At 44.7% G+C, this 26210-nt stretch overlaps 1 long non-coding RNA gene across 1 annotated transcript in view; it reads left to right on the forward strand.

The window, feature by feature from the left end:
• LOC123619843 (uncharacterized) overlaps positions 1-26210 on the forward strand; it is a 225220-nt gene that overhangs the window by 132187 nt on the left and 66823 nt on the right. Inside the window, exon 3 of the long non-coding RNA XR_006728586.2 lies at positions 14241-14657. This is a non-coding gene — a long non-coding RNA (uncharacterized LOC123619843). The remainder of the gene's footprint in view (positions 1-14240; positions 14658-26210) is intronic.

The raw sequence follows: 26210 nt of genomic DNA on the forward strand, positions 1-26210 counted from the left end.
CTAGTCTACCAAATTGACATTTTAAACCAGAATGTACAATTTCTGAGTTTCATGTGTGTTTCATTCTCCTGTGCAGAATTCTGGGAACAAAGTATTAGTAAAGACTGTCAGGAAAAATTGCCAAAGATTTGGAAATGGGCAAAAAAGATCACTGGATGTCCTTTCAGTGATATCTGGGCACTGTCTGGTGGACCTTTTGTCTCTTTGATGATTGGGCAATTTCACAGCCCAATAGAAGTAGAAGTAAAAGAAAACTAAGAGTACTAGAAATGGTTCTTATCCATAGCAATGCAAATAATGTATGTTATCCAGTAAGGCTATAATTGTTTCTGCAAGTATGTGTATGTCTGTGTCTGTGTTCTTCAAAATTCTCCTTTGAACTAGTTTTAACATCTTACTGGTTCCCTAATTAATTAAAATATCTAATATGTTCATTTTAAATTTGTATGAGAGTATAATTTTATCCTTTTGAAAATTATACCTTAGGAGGTTTAGCTAGAATTCAATTAGAAATTGAGTAAACTTTCCAGACTCTGCAGTGATTTCTCCCTTCTCTAAGGAGCTCTGGCACTCACAGCCTACATCCCTCAGTGGCACTCAAGTAGGGCTGCAAAATTACCAAATGAAAATATAGCACACCAGTTACATTTTTATTTCAGGTAAACAATAAATAGATTTCTTTTTAAAAAATTGAAGTCTAGTTGATTTACAATGTGTTAGTTTCTGGTGTACAGAAAAGTGATTCATATTCTTTTCCATTATGGTTTATTACAGGATATGGAGTATAGTTCTCTGTTACACAGCAAGACTTTGTTGTTCATCTATTTTATATATGGTAGTTAGTATCTGAAAATCCAAGACTTCCAATTTACCCCCTTCCACCCCTTCTCCCCCTGGTAACTCTAATATTCATCAGTCAGTGGACATTTAGGTTGCTTTCATGTCTTGGCTATTGTAAATAGTGCTGCTATGAACACTGGGGTGCATGTATCTTTTTGAATCAGAGTTTTCTTTGTATATATGCCCAGGAGTGGGATTGCTGGATCATATGGCAACTCCCAAATAGATTGTTAGCATAGGTATGTCTCATGCAATATTGTATGAGACATAAATGTACTAAAAGCTTATATTTACTTATACTAAAAATGTATTTGTTGCTTATCTAAAATTAAAATTAACTGAGTGCTTTGTATTTTATTTGGCAACTCTACATTCAGGGAGTCAATCAGCCACCCCAAGGTGACATTGATCATAATTAAAGTGAAAAAAACTAACATACATAGCATACCAGATGCTTTGCTAAGCATGTTTATCTTCTCAGCCACTCTATAAGATGGGCAACTTTATACACATTTTACACTAAAGTAACCAAGGTTTATAGAAGTTAAGTTATGTGCCCAATACCTCACAGTTGGTCAGTGGCAGGTCTCTGGTTCCAGGGTGTGCGCTTTTTACCTCCATGTCGCACACCTCCCTCTCTGGAGGGAGTTAAGCAGTAGAGGGAAGACTATCCACCCAGAGGTGACTAGGGATGGACAGAAGAGATGCCTAAATTCTCCTTCAGTTTAACTATTCTGTCGTGTGAAGCCTTGCATTCTATCTTTTCTTCTGTGTATTCTTTGTCCTTGTCTTTGAAAATCACAGCTCTGTCTTTGACCTCTGTGTTCATAGAGAAGTTCTCAGATTGTTCAATACAGTTGTTGAATAAAAATACTCTGATTACTAAGGGGAAAAAAGAATGTGTATGTGTGTGTGTGTGTGCGTACATGCACATGTGTGTGTTTTGCAAAAAGAAACATAGGAAAGATAATTAGAAATTAGTGAAATTGGTTACCTACAAGGGATGGGTGGAAAGAGTAGAAGAGGTATAGGAGGGAGTAACAGTCCTCTGAGTATAACATTTAATCTAGTCCTGATTTTGAAAATATGCTAATATTTATTTTTAGCTAAACAAGGATGGGAGTCAAGGAAAACTGAATTCAAACAGAAACAAATGCCTAGGTTTCAGTGAGTTCACACAGAAGAGAAGTAAAAATTAATTTTGAAGACAGGATTTTAACTATCCTCAGTCTAAAGACAGAAAGATATACAAACAAGTCTTAAACTTTCAGTATGTTTATTGTTGGTAGAAGTAAGGATGTGGCAAATCTGAAATTATTTTGTGCATATTGCAGAACTAAGAAAAACCATCAATATTTTTATTTAGATGGAGGATTCAGGATTCTTACTATATGAGAAGGAAGACACACATATGGACCAAAGAAAAGCAAAGTTTTGTGTTTTTTTTTTCCGATTGGGATCCGTGGTTGGTGTTGGGCTGGGATTAGTGGTTACTGTTGGCTCTGACCACTGATGGGGCAGAGACACCCCAGTAGCACAGATCTTGATCCCTAAATACCATTTTCCACACACACACAAAAAAGCCAGGACTTTTGGAGAAATTGTTGAATCCAGGGATGGGCGTCTTGTTATTCTTGAAAGTAAGAAATGCTCATAAAATGATAAGAGGATGTTGCAAGATTACAGGAAATATTTTGAAGGGAATCCTAGTGTCCAAATCTTTGATGATTTGAGCATCAAAATAAGTAAGGATAATGATGAATTTAAACCATGAAAAAAATAAAATTTCACGAGTTCATATTTATACTAAATAAATAAGTGAAGAAGAGGGGAAGGCTCATCCTTAGAATAAAAAGCCAACAAATAGATATAGAATGTACAATAGAATGCAAAAATCAACATTTTGCAGCATCATAGTACTGATTCAGGCAAGCGTCATCAATGAAAGTCTCAATGTCTCTCCCAAAAGATAACCTACTAATTGCAAAGGGAAAAATAGTAACTTTAAAGTAGCTAAGTGAAAACACTTAGCTAGCACCACCTCAATCAGATGATCAAAGTTAACATCACCAATAATGGAACACACCCACATCGGTGTATTTTCCAGTAATAAACTGAGGAGGACACAGCATTGCTTATGGTGTAATCCTGTCCAAAGCATGTAACCTGAGTATAAACATCCAAAATCACCATACAAATCCAAATTGGGGGCATTCTACAAGACAACTTACCTGCATTCATCAAAATTATCAAAGTCATGAAAGGCAAAAAAAAATAATTCTGGAAATTTTCCGGATTAAATGAAATAAAAGACATGACAACTAAATGTAATGCATAATTCTGAATTAGATCTTGGATTGGGGGAAGATTGCCATAAAAGTCATTATTGGGTAATTGGTGACATTTGAATACAGATTATATATTAGATAATAATATTGTATTAATTTTTAAGTTCTTAAAATTGACCATTATACTGTGGTTATGAAGAGAATGTCCTTGTTTTTAGGAGATAAATGCTGAAATATCTGGGGATAGAGGCAAAAATCGTGCAATTTCCTTTCACATAGTTCAGCAGTAAAAATCATAACAATTAGAAAGAGAGGAAGATGCCAAAATGATAATCGGTGACTCCAATGGTAAGATACTGTATAATTTCTGCAACTTTTCTGTAATTTTGAAATATTGATTAAAAATATTATTATTTTTTAAGTTTTCTGATTCTCTAACCTCTGCATTGGAGAAGTGAGGACTTGACACTAGAATTTAAGGTGTGGAATTGCCAAAGGACTTAGGCTGGGAGAGAGGGTTAGCAGGGCACTAGAGACCAGTTTCCCAGATTAGTGTCTTGGGGCCTGTGATGGATTAAGTCATCTAGGTGAGCAGTGATATCTCTGAGAAATGTATCTTCCATGAAATTGGAACCAGAAATTCAGGAGTTACTCTCAATTTGAATCTATCTTTCACTCAACTAATAACCAAATCCTTTTGATTCTACTTTTAGTTATAACTCAGATTCATTCCTTCCCCTCAGTGTCCTCTGCCAAGGCCCTGGCTTCTTTGTCAGCATTTCTATGTCACTTCCTAACCTTCAGTAGAACACCCCCCACCACACTCCATCCTTCCCACCTCAGCCAAGTGCAAAGTGAATGAAGCCTGGCTGTTGGTAGGGCCCTAACTAACTAAGTAACCTAGCGCACCATTCGTGCTGCTCCCTCAGGACATGGACATCTCCTACTGCCCCTCCCACTTCCACTCCACGCCCCACACAGCTGTTATTCCAACAATTCTGAACTATGTTTAGTTTCCCAAATGCCTTATCGAGGTCTCTAGGGAAGCCCCTACAAAATGTTATTCCTCTTTCTTACTTGTTTTGGGAACAATTTAGAAAATGAAAAAATTAAGAAATAATAGAAGTGGCAGATAAAAGTACAAATGTGTATTAGTGAGTGAGGCTAAGCTGGAGGATGTGGTCTGTCGACCAGAGGGTAAGACTCCACCTCCCCAGAGGCCGGGAGGAAAAGGGGCCAAGAACATCTAGGTTTGTGCTTAAGGAAGATCTCTCCAACAGGAGACAGCAGTGAGATCTCTGAGAAGAGCAGTGTATTTCTTGTATGTTTTCCTGTATGCATCTCCCCCCAACACACCCCAGGTTCCAGCATACCTGTGTACAAAGCCCTCCTTTTTCTACTTGCCCACTCTCTGTAGCAGTCTGAATGTCACCCCTTTAAGACATCTTTTGTTGAGTGCTATGGGCAGAATTGTGTTTCCTCAAAATTCAAATGTTGAAGCAGTAACCCCAAATATGGTGGTATTTGGAGATGGGGCCTTTGGGAGGTATTCTGAGTTAGATGAGGTCATGAAGGTGGGGCCCTCAGGATGGGATTAGTGCCCTTATAAGAAGAGACACCAGGGATCTTGCTCCCTTGCTCGCACTCTCTGTCTCTCCCTGAGCATGCATGTGAGGTCATGTGAGAACCCAGTGAGAAGGTGGCTGTCTACAAGGGTATTTTGTTGTGCAGCCTGAACTGACTAGTACATGAGCACATTCCAAATAATCACACACTCCTTAGTACTACCTCCTTTTATTAAACTTTATTTCTTTTACCAAAGTCAGACATTTACATAATTTTATAAGTCAAATGATACTACAAAGCTTGTAATAGGAATACTAGTCTACAGCTCTCCCTAAATTCCTAGCTTGAGCCTAGTTCCCCAGAAAATAAAGCATTCTCAAATCTTCCAACTATTTCTTATGGGGTGGGGGTCCACTCAGTGATTCTTAGTAATGTTTATAGCACTCTTTCCTGATTTATCAACTTTTACATTAGTGATTGATTTCCTACTATGAGGATTTAGCATTCTGATACCCTGCCATCACCTTCGCTGCTTGCAACTTTGATACCACGCTTTCAGTGAATATTCAGTTTACATTATTTTGATCACAAGATTATCCTTCACTGCCAACCCAAATAGTATAATACAATTTCATTTCCTTTCTTGTATAACTTCTTTGTTTTCTCAGATACTACTTGCTTTTCCTTTTTTCAGCTTAGTTTTTCATATCATTATCACAGATTCTTCAATAGAACTACAAAACTCCTCTGAATGCTATTTTCTATATAATTAATGATCAGTTACTTTATTAACTATTTCCATTATCATATTTTAAATGCTGCTGAGTTTTATATCATTCTCCCAACATTTCTTTTTTCTCTCTCTCTCTTTGGTCCTCTGCTGCTAGATTCAGTGCTTTATATATATTATTAGATGAATCCTCTCAACTTCTCTGCAAGGGAGTTATTAGCCCCACTTCATAATGATGAGGAAATGGAGTTTCAGAGAGGTGAAGTAACTAACTTAAGGTCACACAGCTGGTATAGGCCAGAGCTGAGTTTTGCTTTTTTTTTTTTTCTTTTTAATTATGGGAAAAAGAAAACCCATGAAACATGAAATCGATCCTCGTAACAATTTTAGTGTACAGTACAATATTATTAACCACATCTGCAAGTACAACAAATCTCTACAACCTTTTCATCTTGCATGACTGAAACTCAGTACACACTGAATAGCAACTCTTCTCACTTCCCCCTCCCTCCAGGCCCTTGCAACCACCATTCTCCTTTCTGCTTCTACGAGTTTGCCTACTTTAGATACCTCATAAAAGTGGAATCATGCCGTATTTGTCCTTCTGTGACTGGCTTATATCACTTAGCATAATGTCCTCAAGGTTCACTTATGTTATAGCAAATGACATGGTTTCCTTCTCTTTTAAAACTGAAAAATATTCCGTTGCATGTAGTATACACCACTTTTTCCTTATCTGTTTGTCTATGGACATTTAGGTTGTTTCCACTTCTTGGCTTTTGTGAAGAACATTCCTTTTTAGTAGCAAGCTCTTCTTGGTTTGGAGATGCTTTCTCTCCAAGGCTATTAGGATTTTTGTTTTGTTTTTAGTTTTCCTGTTTTCTTTTCCTGCTGAGTCCACTTTTTGCTGTTTACCTAACGTAATTTCTATTTTTCATGTTAAAAGCATTCATCAAATATCTGAGGATACTCGGGCTATGCACTCAACACTAAAAGGTTGAGAGAAGCTCTGTGTGTGCACCGGGGCAGGGGCTCATCCATGTCTGTGTGGACTTAAGGGTGGGGATCTCCAGGATGACAGGATGATTCAAGGAGCACTTGGATTTCTTCTTTCCTTCCCCTCCACTCCCTCCTCCACCCTACAGAAATGCCATCTGTCATTATATGTATCTTCTCTTTGGGACCATTCATTTTCTTCAGAGAGAATCTACTCGTCTCCTGCCTGAGGACTGCACACCTGGTCAGCCTCCTGGAAGTGGAGACAGAGGGAGAGGGTGGCCAGTCCATGGTTCAGATGTTGGTGTTCACTCTCAGAAAAGCACTGGGCCCCTCTCTGCTGTGACTGCAGCCCCTCTTGGTCCTGCTCTCCAACAATAAACCTCCTAGTTGGGTGGAGAGGGGTAGCTCCTCCAGCTGGCGAGTGACCTGGGTTCTAATTTCTCCTTAAACAGGATTTCAGTCAAACCTCTTGTTCCCCTCATGCGTACCGCCACCTCCCATGGTTCAGCGTCTCTGATTCCCCATCCTCTGCAGGCACTCGGTAGTCAGATTTCTCTGTTACTCTCCTGCCTCTACTTTCCATCCTACCAAATTCAATGACATTTCTTATTCATGTGGTCTCTTCCTCAGTTCTCTGTGTCCTTTGGGGCTGATGCACATTTATTTTTGTTCCTTCACTCTCATTTCAGTGCAAGTTTCAGGAGGGAGCAGAGACAAGCATCCGTGTTCAGTTTCCTGTTTCATTCCACGCCACCTCTTCAGCCCACCACACCTGTGCTCTCGTCTGCTGTTACTTGTCCACCCTCCTGTGGGCAGTGGTCCCTTTGCATCCCCATCCCCTAACATAGAGGGCATGCAATTGAACGGAACTTAACTGACAGGGTTGGTGCCACCCATCGGAAAACTAGAAAATAAATGACCACTGAAGGCCTCCCTCACCATCCTCCCATCCTCTGTTAAAGACAATCCTGATCAAAGCAGCTTTTCAAGACTGAAGCAGAAACAGCAAACTCCTGCTCACATAGTGCCTTGCTTACATTATGTACAGCATTTTCTGACTCAGAAATGATTGTTTCACTTAGAAGTAATTGCTTTTCAGAGGCTGGCAATTCTTATTAGTTACCAAGTGAGTGACTCTAATAAGAAAAGTCTCCTGACTGAGCTAGGAGAAGCAATGGAACAAAATGTATAGTGGGGGTTTTCCCACCTTGCAAACCAAATAGCTCCTGTGCTATGCATGGTTGAAAGAAAATCGACATGAATTATCTAAGATGGTTTTTTCCCCATGCATACAAAGAGAACTGGGTATGCAGAGAAGAGACCTTTGAGGTCCAGAAAGAGCTGTGCTGTGGAGATGTAATGTGGCATCATATGTCTGCTCTGTGGAAGACTTCTGAGACAGCCTGTATGAGTTTCCAAGTGCTGCTGTAACAAATCACCACAAACTGGGTGGCTTAAAACACCAGGCTTACTCTCTCACAGGTCAGGAGGCCAGAAGTCCAGGGTGTCAGGGTGTCAGCAGAGTTGGCTCCTTCTGGATGTTCTAAGATTCCATTCCATGCCACTCTCCTAACTCCTGGTGGTGGCTGGCTGTCTTTAGCATTCCTTGGCTTATAGTTTTATCACTCCAGTTTCTGCCTCTGCCCTCACATGGCCTTCTTCCCATTGTGTATGTTTCTGTATCTCCAAATCTCCCTCCTTTTAAGGGCATCCGTCATCGGCTTTAGGGCTCATCCTCATCCAGTAGGAACTCATTTGACTTGATTATATCTGCAAAGATCCTATTCCAAATAGAGTCACATTCCAGGTTGACATGAATCTTTGGGGGACATTATTCAGTTCAGTTTAGAACCTAAAATCTTTATCTTCCTGCCTCCTACTTCTAGTTACAATCTTGAGGACTACGTTTGCAGTCAAATACTTTCAGGTAATTGAAATAGGAAGAGACCCAGGAAACTCCCAGAGAAGGTGCCTGTACAGTGGGGCAGGTGGACTTGCAGGTGAAGTTCACACCCCTGGGCAGAGGCTCTTAAGCTGGGCTGCACATTGGAATCACTCCAGTGTTTTACTCCTGCTGCCCCAACATCAGTTGTTTTTAAAGCATTGCAGGGGGTTCCAGTTTACACCCAGGTGCAGACTTCTGCTCCAGGCAGTCTTCCTAAAACACTTGCTGGTGAGGCTGCCTTATTTGAGCTCCACTGGCCTCTGTGTAAGCAGATCCTGCACGTGTGTGGTCTTGCTGACTGCTGAGAATTTAGCACCAGCACGTGTGGCTTTTATTTCTGCACCTTCATTTGCTTTGAGGGAGAACAGCTTCATTGGTACCGAAAACTCGAAAGTTAATAAGGAAAAAGAACATTTGTAGGGAGATGTGGATCAGAGGGAGGTTAACATTTAATTGTATTTTTCAGAAATAATTTTTTTACTTATCAAAATAAGTAACTTGTGCTCACAGAAATGGAAAAATCCCCCAAAAAGCACAGTGAAGAAAATCATTGTCATTCTAGCCTTCAGAGAAAACAATGATGTAGTGTTCTTCTAATGATTTTTTCTGTGCATTTATAGATATGAAATATATATTTTACAAACATGGGATTATGTGGTTTTGGAGATTAAATTCTTCATTTAGCAAAAACCATTACACATATATCAATAAATACATTCAATAAATATTTCCCATTAAGTAGTCTTCAGATTTTTGAATGGCTACTAAGAGGATTCTGTACCCAAGTCCCAATTCCAATGTGTAGATGTAGGGGAGCATGGGAGGTTCCCCCTCTAGAACAAACAATCTTTGACAGCAGATGGATGTCCTATAGTCAACTCAGTTCTGACTCCATCTACCTGGAGATGGCATCAGATTCCCTACAAGGGCTCAGCCCACCCTCCACTGGTCAGTCACAAGTCCAGATTGTCACCTGTACTTCTGACCAACTTGTTATAAATCAGAGGTTCCCATGACCCCCTCCTTGGGTTCAATTAATTTGCTAGAGCAGCTCACAGAATTCAGGAAACCCATTTACTCACTAGATTACAGATTGATTACAAAAGATATTAAAGGATACAAATCAACAGCCAAATGAAGAGGTACACACGGTGAGGTCCCAAGCAAAGGAGCTTCTGTTCCCGCGAAATTTGAAGCCTGGCATAATGGCACATGTTAATGTTCTGGTTCTCCAACCAGGAAGCTTTCCGAACACTGCCCTTTTGGATTTTTACGGAGGCTTTATTACAAGGTATGATTGATTAAGTCATTGGCTATTGGTGATTGATCAACCTCCAGCCCTTTTCCCCATCCCAGGAATCAGGGGGAGGGACTGAAAATTCCAACCCTCTATTCATGGTTGGTTGCCCAGCAACCAGCCCCCATCCTTAGGTGCTTTCCAAAAGTTGACTCGTGAACATAAACTCAGTTGTGGTGGAAAGGGGCTTGTTATAAATAACAAGACACCCATTTCACCTTTGTGGCTCTGAAGCAATTACAAAGGATGTTCCCATTGCTCTTATCACCCAGGAAATTCCAAGAATTTGTGGATCTGTGAGCCAGGAATTGTAGACAAAGACCAAATATTTGAGAAATGTGTTTTAATCATCTATCTGAATGACCAAATATGTATTTCTTATAAATCACAAAATCACAGCTACATTTTATTCCTTCATAGAGATTATATTGTGGTTATTTAACCACTGAAAGAGAATTTCCTATTGTCTGATTACTGGGGGTAAAAGCCAAAGCTAAGGTGCAGAGGCCCTACCTACCTCCTTATCCTACAGGCAGGGTTCCCAGACCCATCACCACAGCTTCTGCTAATCCCTTGCCTACTAACCCCCATGCCTCCCTGCAAGTCTCTGTAAGTCCAAGATGCAGAAATGAAAAGAGGCTTTGGATAGAGAGTTCCTGACCCAGAAGAGAGTGCTCCCCTGTCCCCACACCCCAGTGGATGGACTGTAGAGTTGGGATGGATTGCAGAGATGCCTGAGGTGAGACAGGCATCTGACCTCCTGAACATCTGCTTAATGTACAATTGCTGGTCTGTGTTCTGCACTGACTGAGCAGGAAAAGAGGAATGGTTAGCAATGGCACTGTAAAGAGAAGGAGCAGCCTGCTCTTGCCCCACCCCTGTCATCTGGTGTTGATAAGGAGGCATGAGTGGCCTGTGGACTAGTGGGTACTGTAGAAGGAGGCCAAGCTGTGCTGTTTTGCTGGCACCCTGCCCAGGGGATGACCACCAGCAAGAACTGGGGGCTGGAATTGAGGTGGGAGGACAAGGTCCAATAGAAGCACATTTCCACATGGGGTACCTGTTGAGTGGAGGCATCCCACAGACTCTGGAGGTGCTTACCACATGATCTACAAGACAGTGAGCATCTGGGGGCCCAACACCCAGAGGACATACAAACCAAGACAGGATCCACCAGGTACTAAGACTTTGCCCTCTTCTATCTCTTCCACCCCTCCCTACCCACCGCACCGGAGGACCTGGAAACAGCAGAGTGAGACGGAGGAGGAAGCAGGAAAGAGCAGCTCAGGGCCTCTCCCCATGTAGGTCCCCAAGCCTGGGAGGACAGAGGGAGCTGAATTACACAGCTTGGTCGTGTGAACCAATAGTAGCTTTTTTTTTTTTCTTTTTAAAATTGATTTATAGTCAGTTTACAATGTTGTGTCAATTGCTGGTGAACAGCACAATTTTTCAGTCATACATGAATATACACATTTTCATTTTCATATTCTTTTTCACTGTGAGCTGCTACAAGATCTTGACTATATTTCCCTGCGCTATACAGTATAAACTTGTTTGTCTATTCTATATATACCTGTCAGTATCTACAAATCTCGAACTCTCAGTCTGTCCCTTCCCATCCTCATCCCCCCTGGCAACCACAAGTCTCTATTCTATGTCTGTGAGTCTGTTTCTGTTTTGTATCTAAGTTCATTTGTCTTCTTTTTGTTTGTTTGTTTTTAGATTCCACATATGAGCGATCTCATATGGTATTTTTCTTTCACTTTCTAGCTTACTTCACTTGGAATGACATTCTCCAGGGGCATCCATGTTGCTGCAAATGGCATTATGTTGTCGTTTTGTATGGCTGAATAGTAGCTTTTAATACATGCATGTCCCTTGACCCAGCAGATCATCTCTACGAATTTACCTAAGAGAATAATGAGAGGTGTGTAGGAAGATTTATCTAGTCAGAGAACTGCCGTATGTAAAAAATATTTCCCTACATCCTTTAACATAAGTCTTCATGTTAAAAAGTCATCTGCTCTTTTGATAGCAGTTAACAGAATTCTGATGGTTTAATTTTTATGTACAGTTGCAATATACCACAGTGCTAATAACGAATAGAACCGCTCAGAGTAAAGAACAAAAGTTGTAGAAAGCTGCCCACTACACAGTGTCGAGGATGGTGCTGCAACCCTAAAGAGGAAGAAGGTGCAGTACCTGCCTTCGAGGAGTTACGAACCTAGTGGAGAAGGGACAGGAACAAGACAAAGTTCTGCAAGGACCATGAAATATGCACCTGCCGGGACTCAAAGGAAGAGTGACTGACTGTGAGCTAGGATGCAAGTACTTGTGGAATTGTTTTTCCACTAAAGAAGAAATTATGTACTTTTTAACCTTCCCTCCGACTACTCAGAAGACTGCCTTCAAGGTTTTATCACCAGCCTCTGCCCCTAAAGTGACTGCTTTCCACACGACTAAGAGCACGATACATCTGCAAGTCAAGTGGTGAAACATCTGATGGGGATGAATAGAAACACTCGGCAAACAGAAATGATCTCTATCCACATGTTCTTCACAATACACCATAAAAATGCAGAAAGGCCCTCAGCATGTGAAGATCATTGGTGTGTGTGCCTTGTACATGCAGCACTGTGTACACCCAGCATGACACTCTGAACCTCCACACAGGGGTACAAAGAAAGTCCGGACCCCCAGAGGTCTAACTTTCTAGAAGTTACAAATCAAGCACATGAACTTCCTGTAAAGTATGTTCTGGCCTCCTGTTTTGAAAAATGCACCTTCGTAACGACTTGAAAGGACCAGGTTCAAACTGAGGATCTCAGTGCTCTGTCTGAACATGGTGGGACAGTGAGGTCAGCCTGTGGCACACCCCGTTCTTGTTGTCCCATTCTTGGCTCCACCTTCCACACAAGTGGACACCCAGCCTATCTGTCCATACCCTGCAAACAGCCACGCTCAGCCACCCTACAGGCCCCAGGAGACAAATGCCAGTGCAGCAATCAGCTGTGGGACAATGGCCTGGGGACGAGGCCCACTCAGGGCCAACTGAGGCCTCAGGGACACTGTCTTAGTCCGCTTGGGCTGCTCTAACGGAATACCATGGCCTGGATGACTTGATCAACAGACCTTTATTACTCACACTTACAGAGGCTGGAAGTCCAAGATCAAGGTGCCAGGGCCCTCCTCCTAGTTTACAGCTGGCCACCTTCTTGCTGTGTCTTCACACAGTGAAGACAGGTCATCTCCTTCATGTCTCTTATAAAAGCACTCATTAATCCTATCACAGAGTCTCTCTTATGACCAATTAATTACCTCCCAAAGGCCTTACCTCCTAATACATTGGGGATTATCGTTTCAACATATGAATTTGGTCCATGGGGAGGAGCACAGTGGGGCTCAGGCCAGAGCCCAGGATGGGACCCTCTTTCCTGGTCTAGGGGGCAGGGCAGGGTACAACCTAGCCCCCCCATATCTCCAGGCCCTCACTGGCTGATTTTCAGAGCAAATCAAGAGGCCAGAGGTGAGGTTGCTTGACAAAGATGTGGAGCAATTTTTCAGAAGGTCACACTGTAAGTAAGAAAGACTGAGGTCAGGATCGCTAATTTCTATTCTACTCTTTGTTCTTAAGTATTTTTTTTATCACTGCTAATGTCTTAAAACATAACTGGTGGGTTTTTATTGTTGTTTTTTAAATCCCCCACAGAGACAAGGTTGTTTATTCCAAAGCAATGGTTTAGTTCTAACTTTATTTTTTTAAAGCATCTGGCTGAGAGCCTGTTAGTAGCTGTATGGATCAAGCCCCTTTTTCCCCCTGGCTGAATATCCTGGGCTCAAACTAGCGTCATGCAGAGTCAGAGATGTTGCAGGTTAGAGGTCAATTTATCCAACCTTCTGTCCTACTCAGAACCTTTGTGAGAAGTTTTGATGCTACAGGCAACTCACTCAGGCCTGATTTTAACCCAGCTCCCCAGTTCCCAGCCCAGGCTGCCCTTAAGCATTCCCTGGGGAACTCAGAAATGCTGGTGCTCAGGTCCAGCCCCTGACCAATTAGAGTCCTGGGGCGGGTTCAGGTTTGTAGTATTTTATCAGGCTCCCAGGTGGTTCTCACATGCCCACCCAGCTACCAGGGTTGGGACAGCAGATACTCTCTGGTTTTGCCAAGGAGGCCAGTGGCCTGGCCAGGTGAATGTCCCACAGGGCAGCTCCGGTGTGATGGGGGTGCTGCCCTCTCTGCTCTCAGCAAAGGGCTTTGCAGGAATCTGGGATGGTGTGATCAGGCTGGTGCCACTGAGTCTTCACCGGCTCCTCCTCCTCCCAGCACTCATTGCTCTTGGATAAATAAAAAATTTTAACACAAAACTATTCTTAATGGCAGCAAACAAATTGCTAAACAGGGTAGGGAGGAAAAACACCTCTGTGACCTAAATAAACCTAGCTCCCACAGAGGGAGCACAGCTGACATCATTAGTTGAGACAGAGGGGTTTTTTTTTTATTGTTTATTGTTTTATTATTTATTGTTTTATTTTTGTTTTTGTTTCTGCTTTTGTTTTTGTTTTTGTTTTTTTAAGGTTGCAGAGACACGCATTAAAGCAACAGGACAGAGTGGAAATCAAACTACTTAACTGACCATTTTTGGAAAAGAAGTTCTTGAAGGGAGCACAGAAATTGAAGAATAAATGAATAGCAAATCCAGCTAATCTCAAAGATTGAAGCCATTTTCTTTGGTGAAAAGTCTTCCTGAAAGTGAAGGGTGAACTGCTAAATTAGAACCTCCTAGGAGGTGAGAATTTTTCAGTGGCTGGAAGACCAGCCGGAAGAGAACCTGTGTGTCTCAGCCACGACTCGGTACCCGCCAGCCACACACACCTGCTGGGGACAGGCGACCTGCAGCCACAGGCACCTGCCCCTCCAGCTGTACTTCTAGAACAACCACTGGCTATGCCCGCATTCTGCACACGGTCCCTGGAGCGCCTACTATGTAGCAGGTACGTATGAGGTGCTGAGGGAGATACAGAGAGATGACACTGAGTCCCCCTAACACCAAGTTCCTCAGCTGAGTTTATGATTCCAATACCTGTTCCCTTCAAGATTGAGGAGAATCAAAGGAAAGGGGGGTTGAAAATGAGCAGGACCCTGTGGGGCCCTCAGGGGTACAAAAGCCTTTCCATGTCCTCTGTTTCTTGTTTGTAGGAAAAAAGCTTCAGCCTCCTAGACCTTTCCTGAGTTTCAAAGGGCCAACTGGAACAGTTACTAATCAGGGGAGTGAAGGAACCCAGAAATAAAGGAGGAACAGTTAAGAAACAATAGTGCAGCGATTGGGCGGGTCCTGTTCCTCCTCAAGGAAGATACGTAACAATATATCTTTGAGATCTTCTGCAGGAACTAAGGCCCTGACCCAGGTGAAAGATGGTACTCAGGCTGAGCACAAGCACGTGGACCCCATATTGGAACCAGGAGGCTGATTGAGATTCCGGAACACGACCCTGTTACCTCCCCACCAGCCAATCAGAGGAAGGTCACACCCCGTGCAGCCCTGCCCCCTAAATTTTGCCTGTAAAAACTCTTCCTCGAAAACCATCTGAGAGTTTAGGCTTTTTGGGTACGTGCTGCTCGTTTTCCTTGCTCGGCCCTTGCAGCAAACTTTTCTCTGCTTCAAACTCCGACGTCTTGGTTAGCTTGGCCTCACTGTGTGTCCGGCACACGAACTTGGATTCGAAACAGAAAGGTAAGGAATAATCCCGCGCTCGTGTTCACAGTCTGGTGATCTGTAACATGGACAAGAGGGCACAGGGAAATGCACGGGGTGGGGGTCCTGACTGGGCTCTCAAACACCCTCATCATGTGATCTGAGTCACCTGGTGTCTCCAGTCTCAGTTTCCCCATTTGTACTTTGAGGGCCAGGGGTGGAGGGGAGACGAGGTGGCAAATTCAGTTTCCCTACACAGTCAACCAAAAAAACAACCACAGTGCCACCACCAGAAAGGCTCCACGCTCTGCGGGGGTTCCTGGGAGAGGAGAGGAGGGGACAACCCCCCACACAGTGAGCTCACCCAGTCCTGCTCCTGATGGCAACGCCAGCTCGGGTAAGGCAGGAATTTGGCTCCACTGTGACTGATTCTCCTCCTCTGGTCAGCCCCGTTCTCAACGGTGGAATCAAGTCCTATTCCTGGAGGAGAGGACAGTCAGGAAGGTCCTGGGTAGGACATGAAGGTCTTGGGAGGAGAGGCCCTGGATTATTTGGGACTTGAAGTTCATTCTATAGTCAGTTGTGTGTAAACTTTCTTGATTTCTGTGCTTTATGTGACAATACAGACTGAAAAGGGTTCTGTTCACCCTGCTTTTACATCACGGAACCAGACCTTGGCTCTGCTCACCTGCACGCAGTAAAGCTAATCTACCAACACCGTGCTGTGTTGAAGGAAAGTGCAGCGTTTATTTCAGGGTGTCCAATAACACCTGAATTCCCCGGCTGGTTTTGGGAAGAATTTTTAAAGGCCAGGTGAGGGAGGGGTATCCCACCACATGTGATCAGCTCTTGCACAGTTCTCTGGTCATTGTTGAGGTAACAGGGCGGTGTCACCAGGCTTAACATTATCCTCAGGCTCCAGTAGGTCTGGGGGCTATGTACTCATGGTCATCACGTAGTTAACATCTTCCATGGTGACGGTTTTATCATCGGTAAAACAACTCAGGATACTGTTATTCAGATACTTCAGAGCAGCTGAAGCAGAGGAGGTGGGGAGGGGTCTGCCCCAGGAAGCTTGCATGGGGTCTTGCTCGGTTACACTTGGACAACTGGAGTTTTCAGACCCCACTTGCATGAGTGGCAGAATTGCACTGTGTATATAGTTCCTGCTGCCACCCAGGAATGTGTCCACTGTGGTGTCCAGAGCAAAAGTGATCTAGGTGACAAGCCATGGCTCCCAGGAATATCAGCTCTAGGCCACTCTCCACAAGACCTGGCCCCACCTCGTCTCTTCCCCTCTTGCCTTTCTCTTCTACCACACCAATCAGCTATGATTTTATACCTTTTATTTCCCCACCCCACCCTGCTGGGAGGTCAGGGGCTGGATCACCCATCCTGGAAATACTTCCCTGGGTCTAGAAAACGTGGTGTGCTCAGTAGGGGAAGCTCAGGCCCTCAGGAAAAATGGTCACAGTAATCGTGTGTTACCATCGTATTCCACGTATTTATTTGTTGGTTCACATGCTGCATCATTCATTGAAAAACATTCAGACTCATCATCCTCTCCAGAATGAGGTGAACTTTAATTACAAAAATCAGGGAAAGCAATGACATTTTAACTGTCATAGTTTTTTCTAAAGGAGTCTTACCTCATTTGATCCAATGCTTTAAAACAACATTTGAAATATTTTCCCCCAGTGAAGTCAGAGTTGGAAAGTCGTTGCATACAGTTTTGAATGCCCAGAGAGCTGTCTGATGTCAGAATCAAACACCAGCTTTCTGTGTTACCTTCTACTCTGGCTGTTTTGCTTTGTTTTCTCTTGTTAATGGCTACAACTGAATAAAACAATCCCCTCAGCTTTGTCCCAGACAGAACTAGAAAAGCTCACCAAGTTCATCTCGAAACAGATTAGATTCAATTCCTCTGACCAGAGGTAGCCACAATATAATTTTCAAATAAAAGATTTAGAGAATTAAGCTTGAAGATTATAGGGGAGCAATATTGCCACCCCTAAATGTGTCACTTTGGCACATGGATGACTTTGAGCTGAAAACAATCAAGGTGGAAAAGACTCAGGAAGAACCTTCAACCTTCCTCCTAACTGCCTAAAAGAATTTATACAGAGGGTTGTTCCTGGAATAGAGCAGAGGTAGCTGGGGAAAAAAAAAATTGGACTAGAAGTGGTGGTGGGACTCTGCAGGGCCCAGAGATCAGACAGAGATCAGACAATGCCTAGAGATCTGGAGTCTCCAGCCTGTCCAGACTCAAAGGGAGGGGACATGACCCCACTGCGCTTTGGGAAGACTGTCACAATCACATCATAAGGAGAGCATGTGGGATGGGCGACACTGTTGGGGGGGACATCTTTGGAAACTGTAACCTACTACAGCCCCTCTTTCTAGGACCATCCAAAGTCTATTCTTGTTTCTCCACCATTTTTCGTGTGTGTGTGTGTGTGTGTGTGTTGGGACCAGCAAGGGGAGGGGGGATACAAAAGCGAATCCCTCTTTTTTTTAAATCATCAAACATTTTGGCAATTCCAATAGTCCTCCCCTTTCTTCCCTGTCACTGGCTCACGGAAACCAGCAAAGAAATGCTCCTGTCATTTCCTTTGTAACAGCTGTGGCCCCTAAATGGCCTGGCTGTGAGGGGAGAGGGGGAGGAAAGGGGTGAGCTGTGAGGGGGGAAGGTTACTCTCCCTAAAGATTCTCCCACCACATGGAAAAATAACAAGTATTCACAGACTTGTTGTGACAGTTAAAGTGAGAACATATGCAAAACCCTGTCAATCAAACTTGCACTTGAACTTGTCTGCCTGTGTTCTGCAGGGACAACCCTGTGCAAAACAGGGCTCGGCAGCAGAGTTGCTGTCTGTCGCTGGGCAGGGTTGACTTGAGGAGAGTGAATTAAGATAAAGCTGGACTTGATGGTAGAGACACGTAAGTAGTCCTTTAAGAGTATCTGAAGAGGGAAAAGCAATTTCCTAAGGCCCTTTATGGCTCTAAACTGCCTCTCCAGCTCTGAGAGTCCATTCCACTCACTGGCCTCCCGGCACCCCAGAGTCCCTCCAACAGCTCCTCACTTCAGATTAGACCTTTCGCAGGAGCGGAGGAGAAGCCTGCTCTAGGGGCATTTGGCCTGGCTTGATGCAGAGTGAGTGGTGCTTTTTTCAAATTCAGTGTCTGGATCCCCAAAGAGTGGAGTCTTCATAGCACTCCAGCCTGTGAGGTCACTGCTAAATGCCACCGCTGAGCACCAGGAGTGTAGAAACATCAGAGCCCCTGCTGGCAAGGAACCGTCTCCCTCCTCAGGTGGCCAACCTGCAGGGAGGCTGCGGTCCTGGGTTGTATTTGCACAGGTCTCCCACCTTGAAAGCTTTTGTGGCTAATCTGTTGCCTGCAGTGCCACAAATTCTGTTAATACCTCCTCTGCCCTTTCTTCAGAATGTGGGAGTAAAGTCAAACTCTCATAGTGAAAACAATTTTTCAAAAAATGTGTAGAGAAATGGCTGAGTCATTTATGGCAAAAGGGAAAGTTTGATTAAACCCTTTCACGGGTGAGCTTTACCCTCTCTGAGTCTGGGTTCGGACTGGGCTGTGTGTTACTATCCATGTTGGAAGCGGAAAATGTGACCCCTTTGCTCCTCTGAGGTCAGACTATAAAGCTCTTTTGTGTGGGGTGATCACAGCATTCTTTCAAATACCAAATTGTTTGGTGATATACGTGAAGGTGTCAACAGGCGAGAACAACACAAAACCAGTCAACAATCCTTGCAAAACAAAACTTACCACAGCACAGCACAGCAGTTGTCTGATTCCCCTCACTGCTTTCAGCTCAGCCTGGCTGTTTGAGCGGAGTGGTTGCTGCCCGAGCCACTGCTCAAGTGCTCTGGGGCCAGGTTCTCCTACGGCCCAGTATTTGGGAGTCCTCTCCTTCAGGGGTACTTGACTGAGCTTCACTCCTCACCTGTTACCTGCAATGATGGTACCTGCTCCCCATCACACTGCCCAACCAGCCAAGCTCCCCTTCAGTCTGAAAACAGCCCTGCTGTACGAAGACTCAGTGGGCATTGAATGAGTTGTACACACTGATTAAAAATCAGTAGCACGTTGGTGAAGGGATTCCTGCACATAGTGGAGAACCAACAGATAATATGTCCATAGGAAGCCTTGTTTTCAGTCTTGTGTCTACCTACTCAGCAAAGTCCTGCCAGCCTGGGTGCCCATCTTGAGACAGGAGGGAAGGGGGCAGGGTGCAACCACTGAAGGAATGACACAGCAGTTGAGGACAGGACAAACTGGTTAGAACCAAGATGGCAGAAGATTCAACTTCCACTAGACCTTGAGCCCCATGGCACAGCCATAGACAACATGACAGTTCCTAGGCTGAAGTGGGTTAGGGGGCCCAATTCTTGAAACTCCACCAAAATAATTGGAATAATCCTCCTACTCATTAGCATATGAAATTACCAAACCCGTGGAAATTAACAACCCTGCATCTCATGGCTGCTCTCTGTTGCCTTCTGAGATGGCCCACACTCTGTCTATGGAGTGTGTATCTACTTTTACTTTAAACTAAACACCCCTACACCTCTCGGTGTCTCTCCCTCTCACCTTTTGAGAGGGCCCGCATTCTGCCCATGGAATGTATTTCTTCTAAGCCTCTCTCCCTTCTGAGTGAGACAGATCTCACTCTGTCAATGGAATGTGTGTCTCTCTATATAAACTTGCTTTCACTTTCCTATGCCTCACTCTTAAATTCTTTCCTGCCAGAGGCAAGAACCTATTCTCTGGCAGCAATCTGTGTGCTCTCCCCTGATGCCCCGTACTTACCAAATATCCTTACCATTATGGGTCCAAAGTGCCTTTTTCTTGCCTCTCTTCTCTACAGATGGTCAACTCCTTGAGGAAAGGAACGGTGCTCTGCCTGGCAGTGTATTCTCAGTCTCTAGCAGAGAGCTGAGATGGAGCAGGTGATCGAGTCGAATCTTATTATGGTCCTACTTTGGCATATGGCCTCTTCCTTTTGGGAACTGGCAGACATACTTGGGGAGACCTGGTCCCTAATTCTATAGTTTCTATGCTCCCACCTAGTCTAGTCCATAGCAGATGCACAAAAAAATTTGCTGGATGTGTGCTTAAGCCAAGGAATAAATGAACACCTTCATATTAATCAGGCAGCCATCCTTTCACAGTCTTTGGGGGGTTCAATTGGAGGAGGAGGGCAGGGACCTCTTAAGACAGAAAAAGTGATATGGAAGGCTATTGGTTGTGTGGTAAGAATGGCAAGGGTCATGGCCAAAAAGAAGCCTTGGCTCAGAAAGCACCTGGGAGTGCTCATCTCTGGAAGTGTCAAGATTTACACTTCACTGCTAAGGCTGAAGAATTACTTAAAGATCCGGGTTGTCTAACTGGCTCCCTCCCATGTGCTGGAGCCCCCAGCAGACAGGCGTGGGCACCAGGGCTCCCACTCTGTGGAGTTCTTTGTGCTTTTTGCCCACAATCCCCACCCCGAGGCTGGGCAGAATCCCCCATTCTATGTGGACCCCAAAGAGCGCTGCTCTCTAAGCATAGAAGGAAGCCCTTCTGCACAGCCTCCATAGGAAATGCTCGCCCCATTGTAGGTTTTGGTGTGCTATTTCGTGAACATAGTTCCCAAATAAAGGAACAGCTGACACTATTGGCCCTGGGAGTTCAATCAGAAAGCTTTCTCCTGTTGAGGAATGCACACTTGTTTTTCTACTATGTAGACACTTTTTAACTTGAAATGGACCTCTGTGCACTGTTACATATAAAGTAACTGCCTTGTAATCAGGTTTTATTAAAAACCCATGGAGGTGACAGGTATTAAATTTGAGAGTCAAAACCAGAGCAATCAAGAGCCCTGATTCCACTCTCTTTGGAGGCCCCAAGGGAGATAGCTCGGAAGGGCCAGCCACCATCTCCCTGCTCCTTCTAGGGCAGAGCCTGGCCTCAAATTGCCTTTCAAGGCCTGCAGCTCAGTGTGCCTCCAGTTCAATCAGATTCCAGTTGCTAAAAGGGGAGTCTGAAAGATACAACTTTAAAATGACCTAAGGATTTTCACATAGAGGGTTTTTCTGGACACCAGATGAGCTTGTCTGCAACCTTAACAGAGTGACTTTTTAAAATAAAAATGAACTTGTCTCTTTGAAGTGTTAAATGAAGTATGCCTGGTGTGGCATTTCTGTTCCCCTCACTGGTGTACGTGACTCTCAGCGTCACTTGCCACTGTAAGCATCATGGTCCTGCTGGCCTCCTGTTACTCTGCTCCGGGTGGCCCTGCCCTCCCCCAATAAAGAGAAGCCCTTTTTTCCTTCATATGCACACGCTGTCCCCAGGAGTTGGAATCCTTGTTGGCTGAGCTGAGGTTAGGGCCTCATCCCTTCCAATCACCTCTTCCTCACTTCTCAGCAGTGCAGCCCTTGGTGGAAAGGGCCCAAGGGACAGACTGCATCCTAAAGTCTGGAAAACATTTACCTTTGCATATCTACATGCTTTCAGTTGACAGAAAATCTCAAGGTCACTTTGCTCTGGATGGCCCATTCCAGCCACCTGAGCATCACTACTTTCTGTAATTCTGGAAGGTGCTGCCTGTCTGGCCAGAGAAGCAGCCTCTGCTGGGCTTCACAGTGCTGTGAAAGAGGATGGGGACACTGCTGCCCCACTGGCATCATGAGACCAGCAACAGTCCTCAGGCTTCAGACCTTCAGCATTTGCATTCGGTCCTAGGTTATGAGACCCCCCAAGGGGAACTCCCTACTCCTTGGCTTTACAACACAATTAGCCCATCACTGTGGCAGCTTCCAGGGACACGTGTGTAACCCAGATACAATTTGGCCACTTCTGGGACCAGTCTCAGTATAGTGCCACATTAAAAAAACAATATGCTAGATATATTTATGTAAAATACATTTAATGTAAAAAAAAAATACACATACTCGTACTTAAAACCCAGTTGAATCCGTCCTGAAGCCCAGCTCTTGACCATGCTTTTATACTTTCCTCTCACGCTCAATCTCACGCTCCCTTCTCTCTCCACTCCTTCCCCTAGTGTAGGCTTCTCTACCATCATGCTCCCATGTCTGCACACCCACCAGGCCTCACTACTCACACACACCCGGCCCCCAACATGTGATCTTCCCCACCACGTGATGTCTTTCCCTGATGCTTTTTCTAGGAAGAATTTGCCACTTTGGAATTACAATGAATAAAAAGCTCCACTTTGCTCCATGCTGATGGGTAAGGCTGCCCAATCATGTCCTGCCTACAGAGGCAGGTTGCCCTCCCTTCCAGGGCAGGCTGCCCTCTGAGCTCATGACATTTCCCCTAAATTCCAGTCTTAGCAGCCATGTAGCCTTCTTTTAGCCAATATTTTATAGTCCAGAAAGGATCTTGGGCCTCTTGCATGGTTGACAGGACCATTCTAGACCCTGCTTTTCTTGGATGCGTATCCCAGGAGTAGGGTACATTGCTTCATGGGCACTGCCAATTAGCAGAAGTCTAGTGACACCCCAGGACCACATGTCTAAGGCAGGATCCCTCCTCTCTGAAAGCTGCCTCTCAGCCACCTTGCTTGTTAACAATGTGGTCAGAACCTTTTTTGAGATCAGTAGCTCTCCTTGGCCTCTCACCACCTCCCACTGTGCTGCTTCTAGTCTTTTACTCCAAACCAGAGCAGGACTAGGTGCTGAGACAGAGAGGATTGACTGATCTTTGCAGATGTCTAAAACATCCGGCAACTTTTCCCCAGTTGAGGAATCTCAAATGAGTTTTTAGTAGGAATACTAGCATTAAAAAAAAGGGGGGCTCGCTATGGGCCAGGCAGTCTTCTAAACTCTTTACATAAAATGCCTCATGTAATCCTATGGTAATCTAAATGAGGTTCTAAAGTCACATTCTACCTATTTAATAGGAACAGAAAATGAGGCCCACAGAGGTTGAACATTGTTCAGAGTCCCTTTTTGCTGAATGCTAGACCAGGGACTTGAACCAAGATTCTCTGATTCTAAATCTTGTAACTTAAACTCCATGCTATACTGTCTCAGCTGGAGGTGACCATGTCTCTTGAGAGTCGTCAGCAACCTAATAGCTGAGCCTGGACCAACGACATACTCTAGAATTAGAGCACACCAGCACTGCTACCACCCCGCGCTTCGGTAGAATTGTTTACGGCTTTCTTCGCGGCTCAGCCAAACGGTGGGTCCTGTGGGCAGGGGTGTTCCCAGGTCGTATTCACTGTTGTAGTCCCTGCAGCAGCACGGTCATGGAGACTTAATAAATAGTGCAGAACTCTGTCTACTGGTGACTGGTAGCCAGGGAGGGACAGCATTCAGATCTACCTTCAAGAAAGAACATTGCCATTCAGTTGTGAGGAGAGCGGCAGGCTGACACCCAGCTGCAGATGCCCGCGCCGCGGAGGGGCTGACGCCACGCCCCTGGCGGCCAGCCCCAGGCCAATGACTGGGCATAGTGAGGGTGCCAAGGGTTAATCGTTGCTGCTCAGTGAGGGGCTCCTCTGATGGGCAGGCTTTCCCTGGAGGTCCCCATCAGGCTGGACAGAACTTTGTCGTACCTGCATCACAGTCTGAGGCGCTCTCCGCCAAATCTGGCTTCCTTCCTCCTTTCTTTTCGCAGGGGTCATATCAGCATCAGCATTGCAATCTGAAGACTTTTACTGCACAGTCTCGCCTTCTCTCTCTCTCTCCCTCCCCCCCCCTCTCTTTTAAATTATTTTTTGGGGGTACGGAGGTAATTAGGTTTGTTTATTTATTTATTCTAATGGAGGTACTGGGGATTGAACCCAGGACCTCATGCATGCTCTGCCACTGGGCTATACCTTCCCCTGTTTGCCTTGTCTCTTCTTTATCTTTCACAGACTTGGCCTCTGATACCTCGAACCTTTCACATTCCTAACTCAACATCTGCTTCCTAAAGGACCTGAATTAACAGAGTGACCCATCTAGTGCTGTGATCACTGAGAAAATGCGATATTCAGCTCTCCTGCTATGGGGAACATAAGTGATTGACAGCTTCAGCTGCTGCCCCTCTGGGTCCACCCCCTGCATTTGTGCTGAGGCCACATTCCTGAAAGCTGCTCCTAGACAATACTGAGCAAGGCTGGAGAATGAGGCAGGACCCCTCTAAAGGGTAACTTTGGCTTGAGGACTCCCCAGCAGACTGGCCAAAATTTCCTTGAACTGTGTGGGAGTCTGAGACTCTTCCTACCCAATCCTCCTCCCATGTCCCCTCTTCTCTACAGGTGCCAGAGACTTCTCTGGGCTCCTCTCCTTTATCTTTTACAGACATGTCCCCAGTACATGTCTTCTGCTTCTTGGAGAAACTGAACCAACACAAGTGTTACCAAGGAGCAGAGTTGCCATATTTAGCAAATAAAAATACAAGATATCTAGTTATATTTGAATTTTAGATTAATTTTTTAACACAAGTGTATCTCCAATATTGCATGGAACACATGTTTAAAAAAAAAAACCTCATTGTTAATCTGAAATTCAAATTTAACTGGATATTCTGCATTTTATCCAGCAACCCAAGAAAACAGGCATCCAGACGGATTCATGCATGTCATGGCAGGCCAAGAGGACACTGTGCCTGAGCAGTACACAATTGCTAAAGATCTCATTGGTGGGGACATGGGAAAGGTCCTGGTGGAGGCAAGTGCCCTTGCAGATGTGATGATGGAGGCATTTGAAAGACATGGTTGGAACAGTGCAAGGACAGGGAGGCTGGTGGGGCTAGTTGGTTACTGCTAAGTTGTATTGATGCTTCGTAGAGGGATAATGAGAAACTGAAGGCCATTAACAAGAAGTTAAAGGCTAAATGTGAGCGCCAGAGGTCCTCTTGGGCAGCTAGCAAGAGGACTTTCTCTTATGCTATGAAGAGTAGACACAGCTGAGCAGCCTCTGAGGACTGGAGAGTTGAGTCACAGAGATCCAGAAATGCTTACATGCTCAGCCAAGGCATGTCTGGTGTACTAAGGTCGGAACCCCCACTGAGAAAATCTGGGGCCCTGGACTGTAGGTTAGGGACGCCTGGGTGGACGACTCTGCAGATATCGGCTCTGCAGACTCCCTGAACTCACAGGGCTTGCAGGACTTACTCTCCCTAGTGAGAGCTGGCACTTCCCCACGCTCCAGGTGCTGCAGAGGCTTCTCCCTAACGAGACAACAAGTAACCCCTCATGGGCTGCCCCTACAGTTTCTGGCCTGGTCACCAGGCCTACAACTAGGGTTGAATTCCAGCATAATCTGGCTGGGGATGTGCCCGACAGGTAAGGGACGTGAAGGGACTGTACACCAAAGGAGCTGTGATAAGTAGTGTGCATGTGTGGCAGGAGCCAGGAGAGTGCCCTGTGGTTGGATTTTGATGCCTAAATCATCACATTTGCAAGGGCTTTTGGCTCTGTTGAGAAGCTTGATCAAGAGGCTGGAATGTAAGACTAGGGAAACAAGCATACATTGACTTGGGGATACTGCTGAGGTACGGGATTTAATACCCTGGCAATACCCTATAGGATGAGACTGTTACTGGTAGGGTGGCTCCTAGAAGTCCAGGGAAAGTGATGGTCCATGTTGAGCACAGTGGAAATGCTTGAACTGTCCTGGAGTTGTTAGAGGAAGCAATGAAGAGGCTGAGGGAAGTGGGAATGCTGGTTTGGATTTATCATGTGAGACCAGAAGACATATCCTTCAGCAAGGCCATCAGGAATGCACTGGTGAGAGGGGCACTGGCAACATTAGGAAGTTCTGTGGAGGCCTCCTCTGCCTGCCAGGACTCAGTGTGGACAGAAAGATGGCTACAGAGCTGAGCCTGT

This window comes from Camelus bactrianus, chromosome 8 (assembly GCF_048773025.1).
Source record: "Camelus bactrianus isolate YW-2024 breed Bactrian camel chromosome 8, ASM4877302v1, whole genome shotgun sequence".
Classification (NCBI taxonomy): domain Eukaryota; kingdom Metazoa; phylum Chordata; class Mammalia; order Artiodactyla; family Camelidae; genus Camelus; species Camelus bactrianus.